Below are 8,671 nucleotides of genomic sequence, written 5' to 3'. Positions count from 1 at the left end.
ACTGTGAGAACCCCATACACACCTGGCAGGATCCTGATAAACTGTGAAACCCCCATACACACCTGGCAGGATCCTGCTAAACTGTGAAAACCCCATACAAACCTGGCAGGATCCTGATAAACTGTGAAACCCCCATGCACACCTGGCAGGATCCTGACAAACTGTGAAAACATATAGACAACTGGCAGGATCCTGATAAACTGTGAAATACCCATACACACCTGGCAGGATCCTGATAAACTGTGAAAACCCCATACACACCTGGCAGGATCCTGATAAACTGTGAAACCCCCAAACAGACCTTGCAGGATCCTGATAAACTGTGAAAACACCATACTCAACAGGTAGGACCCAGGATACACTGTGAAAACCCCATACTCACCTGGCAGGACCCTGATACTCTGTGAAACACCCATACACACCTGGCAGGACCCTGATGGACTGTGAAAACCCCATACACACCTGGCAGGATCCTGATAAACTGTGAGACCCCCATACACACCTGGCAGGATCCTGCTAAACTGTGAAAACCCCATACACACCTGGCAGGATCCTGATAACCTATGAAACCCATATACACACCTGGCAGGATCCTGATACACTGCGAAAACCCCATACACACCTGGCATATCCTGATAAAATGTGAAAACCCCATAACCACCTGGCAGGACATTGATCCACTGTGAAACCCCCATACACACCTGGCAGGATCCTGATACACTGTGAAAACCCCATACACACCTGGCAGGATCCTGATCAACTGTGAAACCCCCATGCACACCCGGCATGATCCTGATAAACTGTGAAATCCCCAGACACATCTGGCAGGATCCTGATAAACTGTGAAAACCCCATACACTCATGGCAGGATCTTGATACACTGTGAAAACCCCATACACACCTGGCAGGATCCTGATAAACTGTGAAACCCCCATGCACACCTGGCAGGATCCTGATAAACTGTGAAAGCCCATACACACCTGGCAGGATCCTGATAAACTGTGAAATACAGATACGCACCTGGCAGGATCCTGATGAACTTTGAAAACCCCATACACACCTGGCAGGACCCTGATACACTGTGAAGCACCCATACACACCTGGCAGGACCCTGATAAACTGTAAAATCCCCAAACACACCTGGCAGGATCCTGATAAACTGTGAAACCCCCATACACACCTGGCCGGATCCTGCTAAACTGTGAAAACCCCATACACACCTGGCAGGATCCTGATCCACTGTGAAAAACCCATACAAACCTGGCAGGACCCTGATGCACTGTGAAAACCCCATACACACCTGGCAGGATCCTGATCCACTGTGAAAACCCCATACACACCTGGCAGGATCCTGATACACTATGAAAACCCCATACACACCTGGCAGGATCCTGATAAAATATGAAACCCCATACACACCTGGCAGGACCCTGATACACTGTGAAAACCCCATACACACTTGGCAGGATCCTGATAAACTGTGAAACCCCCATACACACCTGGCAGGATCCTGCTAAACTGTGAAAACCCCATACACACCTGGCAGGATCCTGATAAACTGTGAAACCCCCATGCACACCTGGCAGGGTCCTGACAAACTGTAAAAACCCATAGACACATGGCAGGATCCGGATAAACTGTGAAATACCCATACACACCTGGCAGGATCCTGATAAACTGTGAAAACCCCATACACACCTGGCAGGATCCTGATAAACTGTGAAACCCCCATACACACCTTGCAGGATTCTGATAAACAGTGAAAACCCCATACTCAACAGGCAGGACCCTGATACACTGTGAAAACCCCATACTCACCTGGCAGGACCCTGATACACTGTGAAACACCCATACACTCCTGGCAGGACCCTGATACACTGTGAAAACCCCATACACACCTGGCAGGATCCTGATAAACTGTGAAACCCCCATACACACCTGGCAGGATCCTGATCCACTTTGAAAACCCCATACACACCTGGCAGGATCCTGATACACTGTGAAAACCCCATACACACCTGGCAGGATCCTGATAAACTATGAAACCCCCATACACACCTGGCAGAATCCTGATAATCTATGAAACCCCCATACACACCTGGCAGGATCCTGATAAACTGTGAATACCCCATACACACCTGGCAGGATCCTGATAAACTATGAAACCTTCATACACACCTGGCAGTTTCCTGATAAACTATGATACCCCCATGCACACCTGGCAGGATCCTGATAAACTGTGAAAACCCCATACACAACTGGTAGGATCCTGATCCACTGTGAAAACCCCATACACACCTGGCAGGATCCTTATGCACTGTGAAAACCCCATACACACCTGGCAGGATCCTGATAAACTGTGAAAACCCCATACACAACTGGTAGGATCCTGATCCACTGTGAAAACCCCATACACACCTGGCAGGATCCTTATGCACTGTGAAAACCCCATACACACCTGGCAGGACCCTGATAAACTGTGAAACCCCCATACTCACCTGGCAGGATCCTGATAAACTGTGAAACCCCCATACACACCTGGAAGGATCCTGCTAAACTGTGAAAACCCCATACACACCTGGCAGGATCCTGATCCACCGTGAAAATCCCGTACACACCTGGCAGGATCCTGATACACTGTGAAAACCCCATACACACCTGGCAGGATACTGATGCACTTTGAAAACCCCAGACACACCTGGCAGGATCCTGATACACTGTGAAAAACCCATACACACCTGGCAGGATCCTGATAAACTATGAAACCCCCAAACACACCTGGCAGGATCCTGATAAACTATGAAACCCACATACAAACCTGGCAGGATCCTGATACACTGTGAAAACCCCATACACACCTGGCAGGATCCTGATAAACTACGAAACCCGTATACACACCTGGCAGGATCCTGATACACTGTGAAAACCCCATATACACCTGGCATATCCTGATCCACTGTGAAAACCCCATAAGCACCTGGCAGGACATTGATCCACTGTGAAACCCCCATACACACCTGGCAGGATCCTGTTACACTGTGAAAACCCCATACACACCTGGCAGGATCCTGATCAACTGTGAAACCCCCATGCACACCTCTCAGGATCCTGATACACTGTGAAAACCCCATACACACCTGGCAGGATCCTGATAAACTATGAAACCCCCATACACACCTGGCAGAATCCTGATAATCTATGAAACCCCCATACACACCTGGCAGGATCCTGATAAACTATGAAACCCCCAAACACACCTGGCAGGATCCTGATAAACTATGAAACCCCCATACAAACCTGGCAGGATCCTGATACACTGTGAAAACCCCATACACACCTGGCAGGTTCCTGATAAACTATGAAACCCGTATACACACCTGGCAGGATCCTGATGCACTGTGAAAACCCCATACACACCTGGCATATCCTGATCCACTGTGAAAACCCCATAAGCACCTGGCAGGACATTGATCCACTGTGAAACCCCCATACACACCTGGCAGGATCCTGATACACTGTGAAAACCCCATACACACCTGGCAGGATCCTGATCAACTGTGAAACCCCCATGCACACCTGGCAGGATCCTGATACACTGTGAAAACCCCATACACACCTGGCAGGATCCTGATAAACTATGAAACCCCCATACACACCTGGCAGAAACCTGATAATCTATGAAACCCCCATACACACCTGGCAGGATCCTGATAAACTGTGAACACCCAATACACACCTGGCAGGATCCTGATAAACTATGAAACCTTCATACACACCTGGCAGTTTCCTGATAAACTGTGAAAACCCCATACACAACTGGTAGAATCCTGATAAACTATGAAACCTTCATACACACCTGGCAGTTTCCTGATAAACTATGATACCCCCATACACACCTGGCAGGATCCTGATAAACTGTGAAAACCCCATACACAACTGGTAGAATCCTGATCCACTGTGAAAACGCCATACACACCTGGCAGGATCCTTATACACTGTGAAAACCCCATACACACCTGGCAGGATCCTGATAAACTATGAATCCCCCATACACACCTGGCAGGATCCTGATAAAATGTGAAAACCCCAGACACACCTGGCAGGATCCTGATACACTGTGAAAACCCATACACACCTAGCAGGATCCTGATAAACTGTGAAACCCCCATACACACCTAGCAGGATCCTGCTAAACTGTGAAAACAACATACACACCTGGCAGGATCCTGATCCTCCGTGAAAACCCCGTACATACCTGGCAGGATCCTGATACACTGTGAAAACCCCATACACACCTGGCAGGATCCTGATCCACTTTGAAAACCCCGTACACACCTGGCAGGATCCTGATACACTGTGAAAAACCCATACACACCTGGCAGGATCCTGATAAACTATGAAACCCCCAAACACACCTGGCAGGATCCTGATAAACTATGAAACCCCCATACACACCTGGCAGGATCCTGATACACTGTGAAAACCCCATACACACCTGGCATGATCCTGATAAACTATGAAACCCGTATACACACCTGGCAGGATCCTGAAACACTGTGAAAACCCCATACACACCTGGCATATCCTGATCCACTGTGAAAACCCCATAAGCACCTGGCAGGACATTGATCCACTGTGAAACCCCCATACACACCTGGCAGGTTCCTGATACACTGTGAAAACCCCATACACACCTGGCAGGATCCGGATCAACTGTGAAACCCCCATGCACACCTGGCAGGATCCTGATCCACTGTGAAAACCCCATAGACACCTCGCAGGATACTGATACACTGTGAAACCCAAATACACACCTAGCAGGATCCTGATACACTGTGGAACCCCCTTACACACCTGGCAGGATCCTGACACACTGTGAAAAACCCATACACACCTGGAAGGATCCTGATACACTGTGAAACCCCCATACATACCTGGCAGGATCCTGATACACTGTGAAAACCACATACACACCTGGCAGGATCCTGATAAACTGTGAAAACCCCAGACACACCTGGCAGGATCCTGATCCACTGTGAAAACCCCATACACAACTGGCAGGATCCTGATACACTGTGAAACCCCATACACACCTGGCATGTTCCTGATACACTGTGATACCCCCATACACACCTGGCAGGATCCTGATAAAATGTGAAAACCCCAGACACACCTGGCAGGATCCTGATCCACTGTGAAAACCCCATGCACACCTGGCAGGATCCTGATACACTGTGAAACCCCATAAACACCTGGCAGGATCCTGATCCACTGTGAAAACCCAGTACACACCTGGCAGGATCCTGGCAATATTTGAAAACCCCATACACACCTGGCAGGATCCTGATAAACTGTGAAAACCCATACACACCTAGCACGATCCTGATAATCTGTGAAATCCCCATACACACCTGGCAGGATCCTGATAAACTGTGAAAACCTCATCCACACCTGGCAGTATCCTGATAAACTGTGAAACCCCGATACTCACCTGGCAGGACCCTGATACACTGTGAAACCCCCATACACACCTGGCAGGATCCTGATAAACTGTGAAACCCCCATACACACCTGGCAGGATCCTGCTAAACTGTGAAAACCCCATACACACCTGGCAGGATCCTGATCCACCGTGAAAACCCCGTACACACCTGGCAGGATCCTGATACACTGTGAAAACCCCATACACACCTGGCAGGATCCCGATCCACTTTGAAAACCCCATACACACCTGGCAGGATCCTGATACACTGTGAAAAACACATACACATCTGGCAGGATCCTGATAAACTATGAAACCCCCAAACACACCTGGCAGGATCCTGATAAACTATGAAACCCCCATACACACCTGGCAGGATCCTGATACACTGTGAAAACCCCATACACATCTCGCAGGATCCTGATAAACCATGAAACCCGTATACACACCTGGCAGGATCCTGATACACTGTGAAAACCCCATACACACCTGGCATATCCTGATCCACTGTGAAAACCCCATAAGCACCTGGCAGGACATTGATCCACTGTGAAACCCCCATACAAACCTGGCAGGATCCTGATACACTGTGAAAACCCCATACACACCTGGCAGGATCCTGATCAACTGTGAAACTCCCATGCACACCTGGCAGGATCCTGATCCACTGTGAAAACCACATATACACCTGGCAGGATACTGATACACTGTGAAACCCAAATACACACCTGGCAGGATCCTGATACACTGTGGAACCCCCTTACACACCTGGCAGGATCCTGACACACTGTGAGAACCCCATACACACCTGGCAGGATCCTGATACACTGTGAAACCCCCATACATACCTGGCAGGATCCTGATACACTGTGAAAACCCCATACACACCTGGCAGGATCCTGATACACTGTGAAACCCCATAAACACCTGGCAGGATCCTGATCCACTGTGAAAACCCAGTACACACCTGGCAGGATCCTGGCAATATTTGAAAACCCCATACACACCTGGCAGGATCCTGATAAACTGTGAAAACCCATACACACCTAGCACAATCCTGATAAACTGTGAAATCCCCATACACACCTGGCAGGATCCTGATAAACTGTGAAAACCTCATCCACACCTGGCAGTATCCTGATAAACTGTGAAACCCCCATACTCACCTGGCAGGACCCTGATACACTGTGAAACCCCCATACACACCTGGCAGGATCCTGATAAACTGTGAAACCCCCATACACACCTGGCAGGATCCTGCTAAACTGTGAAAACACCATACACACCTGGCAGGATCCTGATCCACCGTGAAAACCCCGTACACACCTGGCAGGATCCTGATACACTGTGAAAACCCCATACACACCTGGCAGGATCCCGATCCACTTTGAAAACCCCATACACACCTGGCAGGATCCTGATACACTGTGAAAAACACATACACATCTGGCAGGATCCTGATAAACTATGAAACCCCCAAACACACCTGGCAGGATCCTGATAAACTATGAAACCCCCCATACACACCTGGCAGGATCCTGATACACTGTGAAAACCCCATACACACCTGGCAGGATCCTGATAAACCATGAAACCCGTATACACACCTGGCAGGATCCTGATACACTGTGAAAACCCCATACACACCTGGCATATCCTGATCCACTGTGAAAACCCCATAAGCACCTGGCAGGACATTGATCCACTGTGAAACCCCCATACAAACCTGGCAGGATCCTGATACACTGTGAAAACCCCATACACACCTGGCAGGATCCTGATCAACTGTGAAACCCCCATGCACACCTGGCAGGATCCTGATCCACTGTGAAAACCCCATATACACCTGGCAGGATACTGATACACTGTGAAACCCAAATACACACCTGGCAGGATCCTGATACACTGTGGAACCCCCTTACACACCTGGCAGGATCCTGACACACTGTGAGAACCCCATACACACCTGGCAGGATCCTGATACACTGTGAAACCCCCATACATACCTGGCAGGATCCTGATACACTGTGAAAACCACATACACACCTGGCAGGATCCTGATAAGCTGTGAAAACCCCAAACACACCTGGCAGGATCCTCAAAAACGATGAAACCCCCATACACACCTGGCAGGATCCTGATAAACTGTGAAAACCCCAGACACACCTGGCAGGATCCTGATCCACTGTGAAAACCCCATACACTCCTGGCAGGATCCTGATACACTGTGAAACCCCATACACACCTGGCATGTTCCTGATACACTGTGATACCCCCATACACACCTGGCAGGATCCTGATAAAATGTGAAAACCCCAGACACACCTGGCAGGTCCTGATCCACTGTGAAAACCCCATGCACACCTGGCAGGATCCTGATACACTGTGAAACCCCATAAACACCTTGCAGGATCCTGATCCACTGTGAAAACCCAATAAACACCTGGCAGGATCCTGACAAAATTTGAAAACCCCATACACACCTGGCAGGATCCTGATCCACTGTGAAAACCCCATACACGCCTGGCAGGATCCTGATACACAGTGAAAACCCCATACACACCTGGCAGGATCCTGTTAAACTGTGAAAACCCCATACACACCTGGCAGGATCCTGATCCACTGTGAAAACCCCATACACACCTGGCAGTATCCTGATACACTGTGAAAACCCCATACACACCTGGCAGGATCCTGATAAACTGTGAAACCCCCATACACACCTGGCAGCATCCTGAAAATCTGTGAAACCCCATACACACCTGGCAGAATCCTGATATACTGTGAAACCCCCATACACACCTGGCAGGATCGTGATACACTGAGAAAACCCCTTCACACCTGGCAGGATCCTGATCCACTGTGAAAACCCCTAACCCTAACCCTAACCCTAACCCTAACGTGTGCCATACTGTTGGATGGTCATTACTGAGGGAGTGCCAAGCTGTCGGAGGGTCAGAACTGAGTGAGTGAAGCGCTGTCGGAGGTTCAATACTGAAGGAGTGCCATAATGTCGGAGCGCCAATACTGAGGGAGTGCCATACTGTCGGAGGGTCAGTAGTGAGGGAGTGCCGCACTGTCGGTGGCTGAGTAATGAGGGAGTACCATACTTTCGGAGGGTCATTACTGAGGCAATGCCATACTGTCGGAGGGTAAGTACTGAGGGAGTGGCGCTCCGTCGGAAGATAA

The sequence above is a fragment of the Heterodontus francisci genome, unplaced genomic scaffold (genome assembly GCF_036365525.1).
Source record: "Heterodontus francisci isolate sHetFra1 unplaced genomic scaffold, sHetFra1.hap1 HAP1_SCAFFOLD_325, whole genome shotgun sequence".
Taxonomy (NCBI): domain Eukaryota; kingdom Metazoa; phylum Chordata; class Chondrichthyes; order Heterodontiformes; family Heterodontidae; genus Heterodontus; species Heterodontus francisci.
The sequence above is the reverse complement of the archived record's forward strand: the minus strand, read 5'-3'. Positions refer to the sequence as shown.